The sequence below is a fragment of the Schistocerca cancellata genome, chromosome 6 (assembly GCF_023864275.1).
Source record: "Schistocerca cancellata isolate TAMUIC-IGC-003103 chromosome 6, iqSchCanc2.1, whole genome shotgun sequence".
Classification (NCBI taxonomy): Eukaryota; Metazoa; Arthropoda; class Insecta; order Orthoptera; family Acrididae; genus Schistocerca; species Schistocerca cancellata.
In genome coordinates this window covers 586585180-586606281 of record NC_064631.1, presented here as the reverse complement: position 1 = coordinate 586606281, position 21102 = coordinate 586585180, and the positions used below count along the sequence as shown (strand labels likewise).

Sequence of the window (21102 nt, the reverse complement as noted above, 5' to 3'; positions counted from 1 at the left end):
GCAGAGGCCCAAATGTCACAACTTTTTGAAGTTTTATCTTTGCCAAACTGTGTCAGAATCGATAGATGATAATTGTCAGGAATGTACTGTTGTAGGGAAGGCGAATAGCCAGCTTCGATTTATTCGGAGAATTTTAGCAAAGTGTGGTTCGTGTATAAAGGAGACCGCAGGTAGGAAACCAGTGGGACCCATTGTCGAGTACTGTTCGAGTGTTTGGGACCTGCACCAGGAAGACATTGAAGCCATTCAGAGGTGGGCTGCTATATTTGCTACCGGTAGGTTGGAACAACATGCAAGTATTACGGTGTAGCTTCGTGAATTCAAATTGAGATCACTGGAGGGAAGACAACGTTCTTTTCGAAGAGCACTATTGAGAAAATTTAGAGAACCGAGATCTGAGGATGACTGGAGAACGATTCTGCTACCGCCAATGTACGTTCGCGTAAGGGCCATGAGACATTAGGTCACACACAGAGGCGTATTATCAATCATTTTTCACTTGCGAGTGGAGCAGAAAAGGAAATGACTTACAGGGTACCGGATACCCTGCACCACGAATGATACTGTGGTTTGTGGAATGTGTGTGCAGATGAAGATGTATAAGTAGTTGTAAGCTCCACATACGAAACAAGCCAGTGAAACAACAGAGAAGCCTCGAGCTGAGTTGCCCGAGCACATATAGAAATTGTTAAATACATTTAAGCGCAAAAGAAACTGGTATAGGCATGCGTATTCAAATACAGAGATATATAAAAAGGCAGAATTCGGCACTGCGGTCGGCAACGCCTATGTAACACAAGTGTTTGGCACAGTTGTTAGATAGGTTACTGCTGCTACAATGGCAGGTTATCAATATTTAAGTGAGTTTCAAAGTGGGGTTATAACGGTACACGAGCGATGGGAAACAGCCGAGGTAGCGATGAAGTGAGGATTCTCCCGTACGACCATTTCACGACTGTACGGTGAATATCAGGAATCCGGAAAACATCAGATCTCCGACATCGCTACGCCCAGAAAAAGATCCTGCAAGAACGACACCAACGACGACTGAAGATAATCGTTCAACGTGACAGAAGGGCAACTGTTCAGCAAATTGCTGCAGAATTCAATGCTGGGCCATTAACAAGTGTCAGCGTGCGAACCAATCAACGAAACATCATCGATATGGGCTTGCGGAGCCGACGGCCCACTCGTGTACCCTGATGACTGCACGACACATAGCTTTGCACCTCGCCGGGGCCGTCAACACCGACATTGGACTGTTTATGACTGGCCAGCCGAAGTGGCCGAGCGGTTCTAGGCGCTACAGTCTGGAGCCGGGCGAGCGCTACGGTCGCAGGTTCGAATCCTGCTTCAGGCATGGATGTGTGTGATGTCCTTAGGTTAGTTATGTTTAAGTAGTTCTAAGTTCTAGGGGACTGATGACCTCAGTCGTTAAGTCCCATAGTGCTCAGAGCCATTTGAACCATTTTGTTTATGACTGGAAACATGTCACCTGGTCGGACGAGTCCCATTTCAAATTGAACCGAGCGGATGGACGTGTACGGGTACAGAGAGAACCTCATGAATCCATGGACCCGGCATTTGAATAGGGGACTGCTCAAGCTCGTCGAAGCTGTGTAATGGTGTGAGACGTGTGCAGCTGGAGTGATGTGGGACCACCGATACGTGTAGATACGACTCTGTCAGGTGACACGTAGCTAAGCAGCGCAGTGGTTAGACACTGGACTCGCATTCGGGAGGACGACGGTTCAATCCCGAGTCCGGACAGCCTGATTTAGGTTTTCCGTGATTTCCCTAAATCACTCCAGGCAAATGCCGGGATGGTTCCTCTGAAAGGGCACGGCCGACTTCCTTCCCAATCCTTCCCTAATCCGATGAGACCGATGACCACGATGTCTGGTCTCCTTCCCCAAACCAACCAACCAACCAACCAACTAAGCAGCCTGTCTGATCACCTGCGTCCATTCACGTCCATTGTGCATTCCGACGGACTTGGACAATTCCAGGAGGACATTGCGACACCCCGCACGTACAGAATTGCTACAGAGTAGCTCCAGGAACACTCTTCTGAGTTTAAACACGTCCGCTGGCCACCAAACTCCCCAGATATTGGCGTCACTGAGGGTATGTCGGATGCCTTGCAACGTGCTGTTCAGAAGAGATCTCCACCCACTCGTACTCTTACCGGTTTATGGAGTGCCCTGCAAGATTCATGGTGTCAGTTTCCTCCAGCACTACTTCAGACACTAGTCGAGTCCATGCCACGTCGTGTTGCGTCACTCCTGCGCGCTCGCTGGGCCCCTACACGGTATTAGGCACGTGTACGTGTTTCTTTGACTTTTCAGTGTAGTAGCAATAATGTCGCCGCGCGGGATTAGCCGAGCGGTCTAGGGCGCTGCAGTCGTGGACTGTGCGGCTGGTCCCGGCGGAGGTTCGAGTCCTCCCTCGGGCATGGGTGTGTGTGTTTGTCCTTAGGATAATTTAGGTTAAGTAGTGTGTAAGCTTAGGGACTGATGACCTTAGCAGTTAAGTCCCATAAGATTTCACACACATTTGAACATTTTTGAGCAATAATGTCGATATGTGTGTCTCGGACACTTTACGACAGGTATCGATCGAGGCAACGGTCGATCTGAATACACGACGAGGCATTTGCGTAATCCCCGCATGCAAGACGCCGGCGACGACGAGAGTAAAAACGGAGGAGCTGTAGTGAGTTGCGCCAGCGTCGCGGCTACACGCGCCCGCACGTTTAACGCGCCAGCCGCTTCCTGGCGGAGCGCACTAAAAACTCGCAGGGCGCGCGCGCAATCGAAAGTGGAGAAAGGCGCAGCGCGGCGCCGTTACCGCGGGCAGGCGTTCAGGGATGAGGAGAAAGGCGGGGCCGCGACCCGGCTGACCCGGGGGCCCGCGCGGCTCTCCCTGCTACTGTACTGGCGGCGCGGCCAACTGGACCGCGCGCGCTTCCGCCCCTGCTGACCACAGCCGCGCTGCCCGCCCGCAGCGGCTCCAGCTGCGGCTGTGGGAAGTAGAGACGGGCGGACTCGTTCATCTTTGGGAACTAGTTCACTGGTGATCGCTCTTTTTTGCGAACCGTTCATTTTTACTCGTTCACCGTTCACTTGCGCTTGGTATACGGTTCTTATGAAAAACTGAAAATTAGTAGCATAGGTGACTGAAGATGGAAGACTAAGAGTGGGGACTTGCCTCTGCCCTGGAATACAGAGTTTTTATTCATAACAGAATTCTCACAATTTCTGCAAAACCTCTCGCTCAGCCAACTGTAGCTTTATGTGGTTGATCGCAGTGAAATAATATAAGGTGGCGCACGAAAAACCGGCCCCGAGTACACACTGCTCGCCAGTTACGCACGATTTGTTGACCACTACGAGCAGAATAGATAAATATGTAATAATTAGGCAGTGAAGAAATAACAAATAAGCTAATGCAAATAACAACTTCGAAACAATAGACGGTGATTGGTAGGCGAGAATAAGCAGCCTAGCACTCGGGGCCGATTTTTCGAGTGCCACCCTGTACCAAAGAAATAATATTGTAGAAGTTATCATATTCTCTTTACAGAATGTGACACCAGACATTCGATTATGGAACGCGGACTTCATTCGGTTGTAAGTCGGTCTGCCTTCCATAACAATGAACATGCTCTTTTACCTCGGATCAAAGAAAGACGGGAAATGGCCACTCGTGTGTGCCGTGCCGACTTCCATTGCATGTGTAATAAAAAAAATCTTGCCTTTTTACAAATATTTCTTCGGCTGTTTATCGAAATAGTGAAGTAAGTTGATATGCTGTTTTGTTACCTGAAAAGATGTATCTATTACATACCATGTATGTTATGTGATTCACGTAATTATAAAATATATTTTAATTACCGGTCATGGACGCTGAATAGAATACGAAAAGAACCAGAAGTTCAGAGTTCAGAAAAGGTTTGAAACAGACCTAGAATCGGCGTGCTCAGCGAACGAAACGGACAACTCTATACTGAGCTCACTATGAGCAGTCGGCAGTGGAACTGCGACGAGTGGCCACGTGAAGAAGGACGAGTCCGGCCGAGCGAGACCGAGACAGACGGGGACGACAGACGGGAACGGGACCGAGGCTGGAACGAGACAGGCCGATGTGCCGTTGTGGGAACGAGACCGATCGTTTCCCGTTCCCGCGAACTATAAGTAGGAAGCCGCGTCCGAAGTGAACTATGAAAGACCGTTCCTTAGAATTCGTTCATCGCTCGTTCGGTTCATCTTGATGAACCGTTCCTTTGGAGCCGTTAGTTCGCGAACGACCCATCTCTAGTGGGAAGCGCGGACCGAGTCACGCTCTCGCGGCCGTCAGTCGCACACGCCAGCATTAGCGGCGACGGCTCACCCCGGTCTCTGCCCTACCTTCCAGTGCTTCGTTTTCATTACTGTTCTCCAATACCATCGTGTCTCTGCAGCTGTGAAGTCAGTAAATCAATCCGCTGTCCTGACTGTTAAAATATCCCTTTTAGCAGATAAAAGAATTCTGATCTACAAATCTTCTGTCTGCTCACCGTGCAACATCGGACTCCTTTTGCTGCTACAGGTATTTCTGTTGTCAGAATAAATTCTCATAATCCGGAATCTCTGTAACAAGTACACTGAAGGAAAATCGCAATAAAAATATGGTTGAAAGGGCTCTAAGAACTATGGGACTTAACATCTGAGGTCATCACTCCCCTATAACTTAGAACTACTTAACCCTAACTGACCTAAGGACATCACACACATCCATGCCCGAGGCAGGATTCGAGCCTGCGACCGTAGGAGTCGCGCGGACCTGGACTGAAGCGCCTAGAACCGCTCGGCCACCACGGCCGGCGAAAACCGCAACACCAAAATACACTGCTGGCCATTAAAATTGCTACACCACGAAGATGACGTGCTACAGACGCGAAATTTAACCGACAGGAAGAAGATGCTGTGATATGCAAATGATTAGCTTTTCAGAGCATTCACACGAGGTTGGCACCGGTGGCGACACCTACAACGTGCTGACATGAGGAAAGTTTTCAACCGATTTCTCATACACAAACACCAGTTGACCGGCGTTGCCTGGTGAAACGTTGTTGTGATGCCTCGTGTAAGGAGGAGAAATGCGTACCATCACGGTTCCGACTTTGATAAAGGTCGGATTGTAGCCTATCGCGATAGCGGTTTATCGTATCGGAACATTGCTGCTCGCGTTGGTCGAGATCCAATGACTGTTAGCAGAATATGGAATCGGTGGGTTCAGGAGGGTAATACGGAACGCCGTGCTTGATCCCAACGGCCTCTTATCACTAGCAGTCGAGATGACAGGCCTCTTATCCGCATGGCTGTAACGGACCGTGCAGCCACGTCTCGATCCCTGAGTCAACAGATGGGGACGTTTGCAAGACAACAATCATCTGCACGAACAGTTCGTCGACGTTTGCAGCAGCGTGGACTATCAGCTCGGAGACCATGGCTGCGGTTACTCTTGACGCTGCATCACAGACAGGAGCGCCTGCCATGGTGTAGACGACGAACCTGGGTGCACGAATGGCAAAACGTCATTTTTTCGGATGAATCCAGGTTCTGTTTACAGCATCATGATGGTCGCATCCGTGTTTGGCGACATCGCGATGAACGCACATTGGAAGCGTGTATTCGTCATCACCATACTGGCGTATCACCCGGCGTGATGGTATGGGGTGCCATTGGTTACACGTCTCGGTCACCTCTTGTTCGCATTGACGGCACTTTGAACACTGGACGTTACATTTCAGATGTGTTACGGCCCGTGGCTCTACCCTTCATTCGATCCCTGCGAAACCCTACATTTCAGCTGCATAATTCACGACCGCTTGTTGCAGGTCCTGTAGGGGCCTTCCTGGATACAGAAAATGTTCGACTGCTGCCCTCGCCAGCAATTTAAAACGTCTGGTCTCACCAAGTGAAAACGTCCGGTCAATGGTGGCCGAGCAACTGGCTCGTGACAATACGCCAGTCACTACTCTTGATGAACTGTGGTATCGTGTTGAAGCTGCATGGGCAGCTGTAGCTGTACACGCCACCCAAGCTCTGTTTGACTCAATGCCCAGGCGTATCAAGTCCGTTATTACGGCCAGAGGGGGTTGTTCTGGGTACTGATTTCTCAAGATGTATGCACCCAAACTGCGTGAAAATGTAATCACGTGTTAGTTCTAGTATAATATATTTGTCCAATGAATACCCGTTTCTCATCTGCATTTCTTCTTGGTGTAGCTATTTTAATGGCCAGTAGTGTAATTAATGTAGAGTAATGAAATTTTGGGAATACACTTGTATATGCAACAAATTTAAGTGTTAAGCATTGCAGTATCATAGATTAATGCAAGCGCTAGATAAGCCATTGAAAATATGAAATGCTGGTACATAATTCACCGGTGTAACCACCAAAATGTCCAATGCAAGCATGCAAACGTGGAAGCAGTGGTTTGTACGAGTGCCAGGTGACTGTTTGTGGGATGAAGTTCCATGCTAGCTGCACCTGATCGGGCATTGCAGGAACGGGTGCAGCTGTCTGTGGGTGACGCTGGAGTTGTCGTCCGACGATGACCCATATGCGCTTAACTGGAGACGGATCTGGTGATCGAGCAGGCCAAGGCAACATGTCACTATTATGTAGAATATTTTTGGTTACAACAGCGGTACGTGGACGAACGTTATTTTGTTGGGAAACACCCCCTGCAGTGGCAGCGTAGCTGGTCGAATCACCAGACTGACGTACAGTCTTACAGGCAGGGCACTTGGTATAACCACGAGAATCCTCCAGCTTTCATGCGAAATCGTATCGCAGATCATAACTTCAGATGTAGGTACAGGGCGTCTAGACAGGTTGGTTGCAGGTCCTTAGTTGGTCCCGTTCTAACTAACACACGGCCATCACTGGCACCGAGGCAATACCAGCTTTCACCATAAAATGCAACATACCTCCACCCTGCCTTCCAACAACCTCTCGCTTGACACAAATGAAGTCGCAAATGGCCTGAAGCCGCAAAAGACGGTGGTTTGAGGTCAGTGGAATGCACTCTACGGGGCGTACGGGTCGGAACGGTCCTCGAAGTAATCACTGTGGTACTTAATCGGCAAGACTCAGCACAACGAGGTGCACCTCCGAAGATGTCCAACGTAGCCTTGGACGAAACGTCAGGAATTGAAGAGTTTCATCTACCACGGCAATACAACCCGGAAAAATTCTCAGCTACTGAAACATCCGGTCGTGAAAGCCTTCATTGTGTGATTAGTACGGAACGATCTCCTACCTTCAGCTGTCGGCTCGCCCACCTGGGGGTTATGAAGTGTGTATAGAGATAAAAAAACTGCATGGTTGGAAGAATTATATGACCGTTTGGATGGAATGAATAGTCTGCTTAGCACAAAAAGCTTCTAGAGGAGACCAAATGAAACGAAAGCAAAGAGGAGCAGCAGGAACAAAACTAGCAATAAACTTGACATCAAAATTGGGAGCACGCAGTAGAGTAACAGTGCTATTTGGAAGAAAAGTAACGCAGCGTGGAGGATGTAAGAAGCAGGCTGGCACAGACAACGAAGGCACTCCTCGATAAAAGCAGTCTAGATCTCAATTTGAGGAAGAAATTTCTGTGAATGCATGTTTGGAGCACAGCATTGTATGTAAGTGAATCATAGATTGTGAGAAAAGCGGAGAACAAAAGGATCGAAGGTACTGATAAGATAGGGAATGAGTAGATTGAAACTTTAGTGCTCTACCGGCTGAGCTACCTAAAAGCGATTCGCAACCTGTGCTGACAGCTCTACTTTCGCCAGTACCTCATCTCCTACCTTCCAATGTTCACAGAAACCTACCGGACTAGCATTCCTGGAAGAAAGGATGCTGCAGAGATATGGTTTAGCCACAGCCTGGGGGATGCTTGCAGGACCTCTTCATTCTTAATGAAGAGGTTCTCCGCAGGACCGGCAAAGAAAGGAACGTACGGAAAACACTGACAAGAGGAAGGGCCGGGATGACTGGACACGTCTTAAGTCATAGGGTTCAAATGGCACTGAGCACTATGGGACTTAACATCTGACGTCATCAGTCCCCTAGAACGTAGGACTACTTAAACCTAACTAACCTAAGGACATTACACACACCCATGCCCGAGGCAGGATTCGAACCTGCGACCGTAGGGGTCGCGCGGTTCCGGACTGAAGCGCCTAGAACTGCTCGGCCACACCGGCCGGCTCTGAGGCATAGGGGAATACCTTACAAGGAACCTGAGTGAGCTGCGAAACATAAAATCTGAAGGTGAAAATAGAGATTGGAATATCTTCAACAAATAATTGCCAGTCGGCGAATGAAACAAGTCAGACGAGTGATGAAAAGAAAGCTAGCGAAAATGGTAGGTGCTACAGCGACCCAGACGATATTCTCACAAAAAGTGCCGCGCCGAGGAAATCGCTGCCACACCATAAACGTCATGACCAATCGGCGCGTCACGTGGGAAACCCCGCCACCCTCTCCCCCCCTCCCCCTTCCCTCCTCCTCCACTTTCTTACCCCTGTTACGTGAGCGCATACCAGTCAGAGCATTGTCGCTGTATAAAAAATCACATTAAATTACGTTAATAATATTCTGTGGCTATGCGGAGAGAGCTCGTTTGGATGCGAAAAATGTCAGCGACGTACATTTAAGACAACTGTACTAAACGACTTGATATTAAGAAATATTGTTGTGTTATAGTGCTGAAACCAGTTGTCGTTATTGTCATGTCCGGTTTCAGGCTCAAGTGACACTTCCAAGTGGCGGCAGAGGCATCGTAACTGTAAGATCTCCGTACAGGACGAGTAACAATAACTAGTAGCGGCCACTTGTGGCGCCAAACTGAGAAGGATGCTCAGGGGATAGATTCGTATACAGTGCCTATCACAAAAAGTAGCGAAAACTAACACGGGTTAAAATGTGCAAGCTAAAAGGGTGAAACGTCCCGTTAGAAAAATTATACATGACTGTGCTCAAACTGACACACAATATTTTTAACGCAACGCAATGTGACATTCAAAAATTCCTACAAAAGAATGGACCTGACGAACAATAACCTATAACTTTCATGAATCACTTACCTCACAAAAATCTTCGTTACTCGAACTATTGCAATACAGCGAGCGCCAATACTGCCAGCTAGATAAAAGATTCTAACTACTGAAGGCACTAACTACTGATAGGCATAGTTAACAAATGAAAGATTTTCATAAAGAACAAACAATGTATTTACCTTAATAGTGTTCAAAAGTTATAATATATATATCAGTTCATGACATCCAGTCTTACAAATTTACTGTCTCTGATTGACACACGTCCAGATCATCCGCTCTCAAAACTCCGCCATCTCTCTCCCCACATCCACCACTACTGGCGGCTCACCTCCAACTGCGCAACGATACGCGTTGTTAACAGCCAACTGCCCAACACTACAATAGCAAATTCCAACAATGCAAACCAGCCACAGACTGCACACAGCACATCCAGTGATTTTCATACAGAGCGCTACGTGGCGTTACCAATATAAAAACCTAAACAGCCTACTTACAAGGGGAGCAGGTGGTGGAAAAATGCTATCGAACCGGCCGTGGGTGTTGTGATGAGCCAAAAACTGGTTTGATGAAGCTCCTCCACTCACGTATACCCTGTGCAAGCTTCTTCGTCTCTGCATAAGTCCGGCAACCTCCATCGATTTGAACCTGCTTGATGTAGTCAAACCTCCGTCTCCCTCTACTTCCACACCTTCCCCCATTACGAAATTGACGATTCTTTAGCGGTTCAGTGATATCCTATCACGCGATTTCTTTTTTCCGACAACTTATGCCACAAATTTCCTGGCCGGCCGGGGTGGCCGAGCGGTTCTAGGCGCTACAGTCTGGACCCGCGCGACCGCTACGGTCGCAGGTTCGAATCCTGCCTCGGGCATGGATGTGTGAGGTGTCCTTAGGTTAGTTAGATTTAACTAGTTCTAAGTCTAGGGGACTGATGACCTCAGCAGTTAAGTTCCATAGTGCTCAGAGCCATAGTGCTCAGAGCCACAAATTTCTTTTCTTCCCAGTTGGACTCAATATTTCCATATCAGTTACTCAATTCACTTTCATTTACATGCGAGGTTACATTCCTGATAAATACCTACAGAAAATATTTCCTAACATGCATGTAGTAGATGTTAAAAAATTCTCTTTTTAAAAACTCTTTTATTGGAATCCTCGATCTGTGTTTTGAGTCATATCTATCTCAGTCATCGTCACTTATCTTGCTGTGCAAATAACAAAACTCATCTACCCATTTCAGTGTCTCATTTCCTATTCTAGTTCTCAATATCACCTGATTAAATCTGCTCTATTCCATTCTGCATTTTTTTTCAAATTTTGTTGATGTTCATCTTATAACGTCTTTTCAGGATTCTATGCTCAGTGTACAGATTGAGTAACATAATGAATAGGCTACAGCCGTGTCTCACTCTCTTGTCAACTACTGCTTACTTTTTGTGTCCTTCGATGCTTATAAATGCATTCTGGTTTCTCTACGGGCTGTAGGTAACCTTTTGCTCCCTGTGTTTTGTCCCTGCTACTTTCAGAATTTAAAAGAGTCTATTCTCATAAACACTGTCAAAAGCCTTCCCTAAATATAGAAACGCTATAAATGTGTGTTAACTTTTCTGCACTCTATCTTTTGAGGTAATCCGTAGGAATGAGTATTGCTTTGTATGTTCCTGAATTTTTCCAGAACCGAAACTGGTCTTCCCTGAAGAGAGCTTCTACCATTCTTTCTTTCTTCTGTAAATAATTCGTGTCAGTAGTTTATATGGATTAGAAATTAGTATAAGAGTTTGTATGAAAATACTCCTCAGTGGGGCATCAGGAATTGCCCAAAAATGTTTCTTAACTCAGTCGTACATATGAACACATAACCCATTCCACGTTTAATATACTCTGACAAGTTGTCTGAGACATGTGTACCTATGTATCTAACTCTTTTTTTTTTTACTGACGTTAAACTCTTCTACTAGTTGTAGAGACAGCTTTCGGTCCTTGCATTTCATTCAAATTTTGTTCTGCTGTTTATTAAAGTGTGCTTTCGTTAACAACAAATGAAATTAGTGATCATGTATAGACGAAACAGTCGTGTAAAAAAAAAAGTTTTTTGGGGGTGTCTCTGCATTATGTTCTGAAACTAACACCAGATATAATTCTGAAAAACTATCTCCATTAGTTGCCACAAATAATGAGACCATTATTGATCAGTAAAGTCTAACATGCAGAATAAACATGTTTCCTTATTTTGTCACCTACAGGAGCAATCATACGTACTGTAAACGTAGCTGAACTAAGGTGTTTCATTAAATGTATGGTGTGAATTTTACCATTAGAGATTCATCTACGCGTAATCCTCGAAACTTATACCTATGTACTTCTTGTATTTCATTGCTTGAATTATTTCCATAGATTCTGCAGTTTTAAAAGTTGTAGGTGCTGAGTCTTGTCAAAAGTTAATGATAGTCAATTTGCCTTGAGGCATGTGTCAGTATTTTCAATTATATCATTAGCTCTCTTTTCAGTTTGAGCGTTAGTGCTACTATGTACTCTTATAATTCGATAGTTCGCAAGGAGAACGAAATCCGTATTTCTGATAACTCAAGTGGAAGATCTCAAACAACAGATCACACAGCATACCATGCTTCATTGGAGCTAATTCTGCATGCCTATTGCTATTGATACACATGGAGTTGACACACGGGTTTCTGTCATGCAGGTAAGATAAAAACCAGGACAATGTCGTGCCTACTTTTCTGTAATATCTGCATACGTCTTTCTGTTGGAATTCTGTTCGATGTGTCTCGATCCTTACGAACTTCGTAAGCGAAAACTCTTGAGAATAGTGCTAGCTTAGTCGTTTACGCGATACCTCTGGACTTTCTTGTGGCACGACTTCAGGCAGTGGCCATGCTTCTTCGTAATCAATGCAGTGCATAAATCACATCGTGAATTCATTTCTTGAGCACTCTACTTCTATTTGTATGAGTCAAATAAACATCAGCCGACCTCCAGATAAAAAGTAGGACCATTTCTTGGCAAGATGCCTTTCTCCACTTTCGCCAGTGGACTACATCATGACTGTTGGCTGACATTTATCATTTTTATCTCCTCATTATTCTTTTAAAGCGACGGTGCCAAGTTCCTTCTGGGGCCCAGTGAGTGGCTTTCTTTGCGCCAGCCACTTAGTGCTTTCCATAACACGGCTTACTGCATGACTGACTGTCTAGCTAGCAACATAAACGGAATGAAAAAAGCAGCCGCGCGGGATTAGCCGAGCGGTCAGAGGCGCTGCAGTCATGGACTGTGCGGCTGGTTCCAGCGGAGGTTCGAGTCAGTATGGGTGTGCGTGTTTGTCCTTAGGATAATTTAGGTTAAGTAGTGTGTAAGCTTAGGGACTGATGACCTTAGCAGTTAAGTCCCATAAGATTTCACAAACATTTGAACATTTTTGAAAAAAGGATTTCGCATTTGCTTTACCCAGATAACCCTGACGTCCTTCTGGAAGGACGACGTAACTCACTGTTGAAATTATTTATTTTTGCGAATAACGCATTGTTGCAACGGACTGTGACGCATTGTTATATGACATAGGCAGAGTCAGTTGCGCGCTGCGACAGTCAGTTTGAGGTTGTCGTTCATAGTGAGTGAGAACCTGTGTCTTGAAAATAGGGCCGATTTTACCATGGACGAACTGACTCACCTTGTCATCGATGAGTGTATATATTTTCTTTCATATTGAGTCAATAATTCTGAAACTTGTCATATAATATCTTAAAGAATTAACCTATATTATTTATGGGCTCATATTACGATTGTAAGTTTTCGTCAGTTGTAATACAATAATGTTTTCAACCGTCCTCCCAGAAGGACGTCAGGGTAATATGTTGTCATTTTGTATTCACAGAAAACGACGTACATTTATGGAACTTTTGGACATGTTAGAATCAAAAGATGAGGAAATACCTAATACTGGTGTGAATGTAACATTACATCCTCCTCTAAATTCAACTGATGACGTAACAGATGAAGAATTGGGTGCTGAAGAAAACCCAAGTGTAGATAAATTACCAGCAAGTCAGCTCAATGCTAATGCACTACATGACCTAAAAGAGAGGGGTGTGGAAGCAACAGGAACAGTAAGAGGAAACAGAGTTAAGAATTGTAGAATTGTACTCTATCATTTGTAGATAAAATGTTGTTCTGACTCAGCATCCGGGATTTCCATTGTATGTTGGAATGACAACAATGTTGTTACTGTAGCCACTAACTTTGACAGAGTGCAACCACTACCCTCTGTAGCAAGATTTTCCAGGGAACAAAAGAAATGGATTAGCGTGCTTCAACCTAACTTATTACACTCCTACAATACTCATATGGGAGGCATAGATCGAACTGGCCAAAATGAATCCCTATGTAGATGCTCTATAAGAGGGAAAAATTGGTATTTCCCGATCATTGCACATTTTATAGACATTGCAGAGCAAAATGCCTGGGATCTTTACAAGCACAACGAATAACCCATAGATCATCTGACATTTCGTCGTCGAATTGTCACTGCAATTCTTGAAAGTAGCAAAAGAGTCACTACCAGCAGAGGAAGTCCTAGTAAGAGGGCAAAACTAGATTCTAGATTTGATGGAAGAGAACATTATGTTGCTGGATTATCAATGGACGAATGGACGAGATAACAAAAAAGAAGAAGCAGCTGAAATGTCGAACTTGCCACAAAAAAACTACTACTAGCCCTATGTGCGTAAAATGTGACGAACCACTTCATGTTTGTTGCTTTTTGTCTAATCAAGCTAGTGCATAAAATATGTGTATAGGTTATTTTCTTTGTTTTTTGTATTTATTAGCTGTTTTAGCCCATACTTCAAATTTATTTATGTTTATTTGAAAGTATAAAAACCAAAACAAGTTAATTGTGCAGTGTCATATACTTTAAAAACATGTTCCCTTATTGTCCTGACGTCCTTCTGGAAGGACGCCCATTTTTGGAAATACTAAATAAAAATAAATACTCAAAATTGTTTTTACTTTCTTCCTTACAACCTTGTGAATGAATGTAGATAAGATATAAATCAATTTTGAAAAACAAATAATTCAGGACTATCTGGGTTAAAGTACTGGTACCAGCTTCAAGCAAGTTTTGATTGTATTTCCGTGGCAGTTCTATTTACAATATGTTGAAATACAGCTGCACATCATTCCATAGAAACCTCTGCAGTGTAAGCTAGACCATATTATTAGAGCTGTTGGGAGCAGCAGGGATAAAATACGAAGTACGCAGACAAACACGTTATTCTGTTATCAGTCAGAAATATATATTTCTCACAAAGAGGGTGTCATCTTCAAATCTCGTTCCACGAGAGGATTCCTCGAACAGACTAAAGAGGTAGCAATCACACGGTACCAGATCGTGACTAAAGGATGGGCCCTCCTATATTGTTTACCCAAGCTTTTTGATCTCAGTGGTGGTTTTCTCACAGACATGAGGCAGGGCGTTACCGTCGAAAACGGAAAACATCGTGTTTTGGCCGATGTTGTCGAACGCGGCTGTTTCTAGTTAGAACAGTTATTTTCTTAAGCGTTCCCACATACACGTCAGAACTGATAGTGGGTCCATGTGGCATGATGTCAACAAGCAACAGTTCTTCTGAATAAAAAAAATAACAGTAACGACCACTTTTCCTGCTGAAGGCGCAGTTCTGAACATCTTGTTCTTTGTCGAGTTCACACGATACCATTCCACACATTGACTTTTCGTCTCCTGTTCAAGTGATGCAACGAGGTTTCATCTCCAGTTACAGTTCTTGCAAGGAAGTCACTCCAGATTTCTCATTCTGTTCCAGTAGTCCGCTGTACACTTCTTCCTACATCTACATCTACATTTATCCTCCGCAAGCCACCCAACGGTGTGTGGCGGAGGGCACTTTACGTGCCACTGTCATTACCTCCCTTTCCTGTTCCAGTCGCGTATGGTTCGCGTATGTTTCTTTGTGGGCATCTGTCAAAATTATGGGAACCCACCTGTGCAAACCTTTTTCAACTGTCTCAATATTCTGGAAACAACTGCTTCTCGTACACGCACTCGGATAATTATACGAGGGCTATTCAGAAAGTAAGGTGCAATAGGTCGTGAAATGGAGACGACAGTAAAAATGCGATAAAGCTTTGCACAGATGTGTTGGGTAGTGTCCCTAACACGCCTGTCGATCGCATCACGTCGCTCTTTTGAGTTCCCAGGCCACAGTGAGCTGGTAAAGAAGCCTAGAACAATAGTGTCTCCCATCAAGTTTGGGTGCCTGCTGTGAGGTTTCGCCTGATTTCATGCAACCCCGTATAACGTACCTGTCCTGCAGTTCCTTATTCATGACAATTCCCGGCCGCACACTGCTGGGGCAATGTAGACGCCCCTGCCGCGTATTCGACGGGAAATGTTTGATCAACCACCATACACCTTGGACTTGGCTCCATCTAATGTTCATCTCTGCTCTCATCAATCACTGGTTATGAAGACAACATTTTGGCACGACAACGAATTGCAGACCAGTGTAAAGAAGTAGTGGAGAGCACAGGCGGCTGTCTTCTACGACGAGGGTATTTTAAAGTTGGCGCAACGCCACGACAAATGTCTATGTTCGAGCGGCGACTACGTAGAGACGTAGCTGGGAGATGCACAAAATGTTGCAAATCAAACAGTTTTGTTTTTCTCTGTGGTTTCCATTTCGCGACAGTTCGGACCTCACTTTTCGAATAGTCTTCGTACTTTCCTCAGCGAAAATCGGACTGTGAATTCCCTGCAGGCTGTCAGGAGTTAGTGCAGGTGTCGGTCTGCCGCTGAGCGAGAGCTCCCGAGTACTGGCGTGCCCACTTTCACCGGGTAATCCGCTTGCCCAGCGACTACCTCTACTATGCTTATCAGCATCATCCTCATGTACCTTCTTCAGTCTCTACAACAGCGTGTTCTTTCAGACGAACAACTGCAGCAGCTATCTTGCCGGGCCGGCCGGAGTGACCGAGCGGTTCTAGGCGCTTCAGTCTGGAACCACACGACCGCTACGGTCGCAGGTTCGGATCCTGCCTCTGGCATGGGTGTATATGATGTCCTTAGGTTAGTTAGGTTTAAGTACTTCTAAGTTCTAGGGGACTGATGACCTCAGAAGTTAAGTCCTATAGTGCTCAGAGCCATTCTTGCCGGAATGCTGCGACAGCGCGATTAATGAAAACAGCTTGAATTAGATTGTTATACAAAGGAGAAGTAAAGATGTATAACAAAACTTGTATTTTTGAAAAATATTTGCATTTCTTTTGTGGTGACCCCCGGAGCTCAGATCAAAAATATGGGGGCCTAAAAGTCTAGTAGTTGGAATCGAGTCCTTCAACGAAAATTACGTACTAAATATATTTTGATGAAATAATAGAGAAATTAAACTAACTGCAGTCATTTCGAGCATTCACGTCTTAAAGTCATCATGTTGTCATGCTAATGAAAATGTTAAGACTTACCTAGGAAAGAAGCTTGAAATACCTGACTAGAGCGTGTCCTTAGAGACTGAACGCAGCATCAGAGATATCTAGAAAGGATTTACAGAAGCTCTGTTGAAAGGGCTATGCCGGCACTCACCTTAATTAAATAAGAGAAATATAAACTAGGCTGTCAGAACAGATATTTGAACTTTGCTTCTCTAGCGTACAAATTTAATGTCGTGAACACAGTGGAAACGTGATCCTGCGATGCTTTCCTTGTAAACCTATTTTGAAGCAGTAAATGGTTTAAAATGACATTGATTGGTAGGTTGGAAAAACATGTTGAACAATTAAGCGAACACTTATCTGCAACAACCGAAGAGATACATCAGCATTGCTGCAGTGACTCTTATACATTTAGCGCTTTCGTCTTCATGTCTCAGTAATTTTTACACCTCCTTACTTCCAACGTATCTATTTTGTTTCTTGGGCTTCCCTAGGTTTTCATTCCCAGAATTGTATCTTTTAATATATTTATTAAAAACCTATTGTGTCTAAATAAATATCCTAAAAGTTTCGTCTTCCATTTTTGAAAAGTTGCTTTTAGGTTTCTTTGCTCATTGATCTCTTTCAGCACATCTTCATTAGAAGCCCAGATGGTCCTTATCTGTCTTATCGAACGGCAAATTCACGTCGCTTGTGAGCGGTTTCCATCAGTTTCCCAAAGTGTCAAGCTTTCGCCGTCATACAGGAGCATGATCCAGATGTGCGTTCAGAGAATTGACTTCTTTTATCGTGAACTAAACGACTTGTTCAGTAATAGCTGTCTTCTTACACTGATCGCACGTTCTGCTGTTTTCTCAGCTCTGTTCTTATATCTTCAATTTCACATTCTGAACTTTCAGTATCTCCCTAGCATTATTGATGTCGGATAAAAATATCTTTTGTAAATATTTTCTAGCTTGATTTTCTGACTCATTAGTTATTGTTGTGGTCTTCAATCCGAAGACTAGTTTGAGGCAGCTCTCCATGCTTTTCTATCCTATGCGAGCCTCTTCACTTACGAATAACTACTGCAACATACGTCCTTCTGAATCTGCTTACCGTATTCATCTCTTGGACTCTCTCGACGACTTTTACATCCCACACTTCCCTCTAGTACTAAACTGGTGATCCATTGATGTCTCAGAATGTGTTCTATCAACCAATCCCTTATTTTCATGAAGCTGTTCCACTAATTTCTTGTTCCCCAATTCTATTCAAGGTGTTCTGTTTATTCTGAACATGAGTGTAGGTAGGTGATATAACCATCTAATCTTCAACTTTCTTCAATGGCACCACATGTCAACAACTTCTATTCTCCTCTTGTCTAAACTGTTTATCGTTCATGTTTCACGTCCGTACATGGCTACACTCCAGACAAATTCTTTCAGTAAGGACTCCCTAAAACTTAAATCTATATTCCATGTTAATAAACATCCTTTCGTCAGAAACACTTTTCTTTCTAGTCCGCATTTTGTATACTCTCTACTTCGTCCATCATCAGTTTTTTCCTGCCCTAATAGCAAAACTCAACTACTATTTTAAGTTTCTCGGTTCCTAATTCCCCCAGCATCAACTGATTTAATTGTACTACATTCTATCACTCTAGTTTTGCTTTTGCTGATGTTCATCTCACACTCTCCTTTCAAGACAGTGTCCATTCCGTTCAACTGCTCTTCCAAATCGTTTTTTGTCTCTGACAGAATTACAGTGTCATCGACAAAGTTCAAAATTTTAATTTCTTTTCCCTGAACTTTAATTCCTACGCCAAATTTTTCTTTGGTTTCCTTTACTGCTTGTTCTAGGCACAGACTGAATAACATCAGGGATAGGCTACAGTCTTCTCTCACTCTCTTCTGAACCACTACATCCCTTTCATGCCTCTCGACTCTTATAATAGCCGTCTGGTTTCTGTGGAAGTTGTAAATAGCCTTTCGCTCCTTGTATTTTACAGCTGCTGCCTTCTGAGTTTTAAATTGTTCGTCATTTATACACTCCTGGAAATTGAAATAAGAACACCGTGAATTCATTGTCCCAGGAAGGGGAAACTTTATTGACACATTCCTGGGGTCAGATACATCACATGATCACACTGACAGAACCACAGGCACATAGACACAGGCAACAGAGCATGCACAATGTCGGCACTAGTACAGTGTATATCCACCTTTCGCAGCAATGCAGGCTGCTATTCTCCCATGGAGACGATCGTAGAGATGCTGGATGTAGTCCTGTGGAACGGCTTGCCATGCCATTTCCACCTGGCGTCTAAGTTGGACCAGCGTTCGTGCTGGACGTGCAGACCGCGTGAGACGACGCTTCATCCAGTCCCAAACATGCTCAATGGGGGACAGATCCGGAGATCTTGCTGGCCAGGGTAGTTGACTTACACCTTCTAGAGCACGTTGGGTGGCACGGGATACATGCGGACGTGCATTGTCCTGTTGGAACAGCAAGTTCCCTTGCCGGTCTAGGAATGGTAGAACGATGGGTTCGATGACGGTTTGGATGTACCGTGCACTATTCAGTGTCCCCTCGACGATCACCAGTGGTGTACGGCCAGTGTAGGAGATCGCTCCCCACACCATGATGCCGGATGTTGGCCCTGTGTGCCTCGGTCGTATGCAGTCCTGATTGTGGCGCTCACCTGCACGGCGCCAAACACGCATACGACCATCATTGGCACCAAGGCAGAAGCGACTCTCATCGCTGAAGACGACACGTCTCCATTCGTCCCTCCATTCACGCCTGTCGCGACACCACTGGAGGCGGGCTGCACGATGTTGGGGCGTGAGCGGAAGACGGCCTAACGGTGTGCGGGACCGTAGCCCAGCTTCATGGAGACGGTTGCGAATGGTCCTCGCCGATACCCCAGGAGCAACAGTGTCCCTAATTTGCTGGGAAGTGGCGGTGCGGTCCCCTACGGCACTGCGTAGGATCCTACGGTCTTGGCGTGCATCCGTGCGTCGCTGCGGTCCGGTCCCAGGTCGACGGGCACGTGCACCTTCCGCCGACCACTGGCGACAACATCGATGTACTGTGGAGACCTCACGCCCCACGTGTTGAGCAATTCGGCGGTACGTCCACCCGGCCTCCCGCATGCCCACTATACGCCCTCGCTCAAAGTCCGTCAACTGCACATACGGTTCACGTCCACGCTGTCGCGGCATGCTACCAGTGTTAAAGACTGCGATGGAGCTCCGTATGCCACGGCAAACTGGCTGACACTGACGGCGGCGGTGCACAAATGCTGCGCAGCTAGCGCCATTCGACGGCCAACACCGCGGTTCCTGGTGTGTCCGCTGTGCCGTGCGTGTGATCATTGCTTGTACAGCCCTCTCGCAGTGTCCGGAGCAAGTATGGTGAGTCTGACACACCGGTGTCAATGTGTTCTTTTTTCCATTTCCAGCAGTGTATAATTTGAAATTCTGAAGGCAGCAGGGGTAAAATACAAGGAGCGAAAAGCTATTTACAACTTGCACAGAAACCAGACGGTAGAAATAAGAGTCGAGGGGCATCATAAGTTCGTACTTATCTCTTAAGTATCAGTTAGGTACAATGTTTTACAAATAACTTATGGGCACCTATCACTGCTTTAGGATGCAATAAATTTTGTGTCTGTGCTGTATTTTTTAGTTCTGTTGGTACGTCACCCCGAATGAGCCGTATCAGTAACGTCAAACTGACGAAGGACTTCAGAGAGTAAGAAGCGTCGTCATAAGCTAAGATCATTGCGCAACAAAAGTTGCGCGTTATCAGAAGAGAGTACATTTCCTAGATCTCCTGCAGACACAGTTCTGCCGTGATATGGGAACCTCGCATATCACAGTGTGCCACTGAAACTGAGCGGCAGCTGGAAACTTCTCCAAAGTTGAGGTACACGGGACAATACAATCTTTGTGGGTGAAACATCTAAATCGCACACAGATCCACCTTAAAATTTTGGTGGTTTTGTGGATCAGTTACAGTGTCATATTTTAACTAAAGTTCATACTTGATCACAGCACTTATGTCTCAATAACATACGTGACCGGTTTCGGTTATATTTATATAACCATCTTCAGACCTGTGAATTAATTTTAGAAAATACGAGAGACCAATCTTAAAATAAAATGAAAAGTGTCAACTGATCAGTTGACTTCGTAGCAGCTGAGGAGAGCTCCACCTACCATCCTCCAAGGAAGCCATGGGTATAATAAGTTTTATTTTATCTTGTTAAAATTTTGTCGTCATCAGACACTTTTCATTTTATTTTAACACTGGTCTCTAGTATTTTCTAAAATTAATTCACAGGTCTGAAGATGGTTATATAAATATAACCGAGACCGGTCACCTCTTATTGAGACATAAGTGTTGTGATCAAGACTGAACTTTAGTTAAAATATAATACTCTATTGATCACTGTTTCCAAAAATGTTTACCAATAAAGTTACAGTGTCGCATCCAGCCATAATGACATGGTGTCCAGAGTCTGAGCAAGACTCCACAGACGTGGGTGGTG

At 45.0% G+C, this 21102-nt stretch overlaps 1 pseudogene; it reads left to right on the top strand.

The window, feature by feature from the left end:
• Positions 1-13024: 13024 nt before the first annotated feature.
• Positions 13025-21102, top strand: part of LOC126088445 (probable protein phosphatase 2C T23F11.1) — a 98693-nt pseudogene continuing 90615 nt past the window's right edge.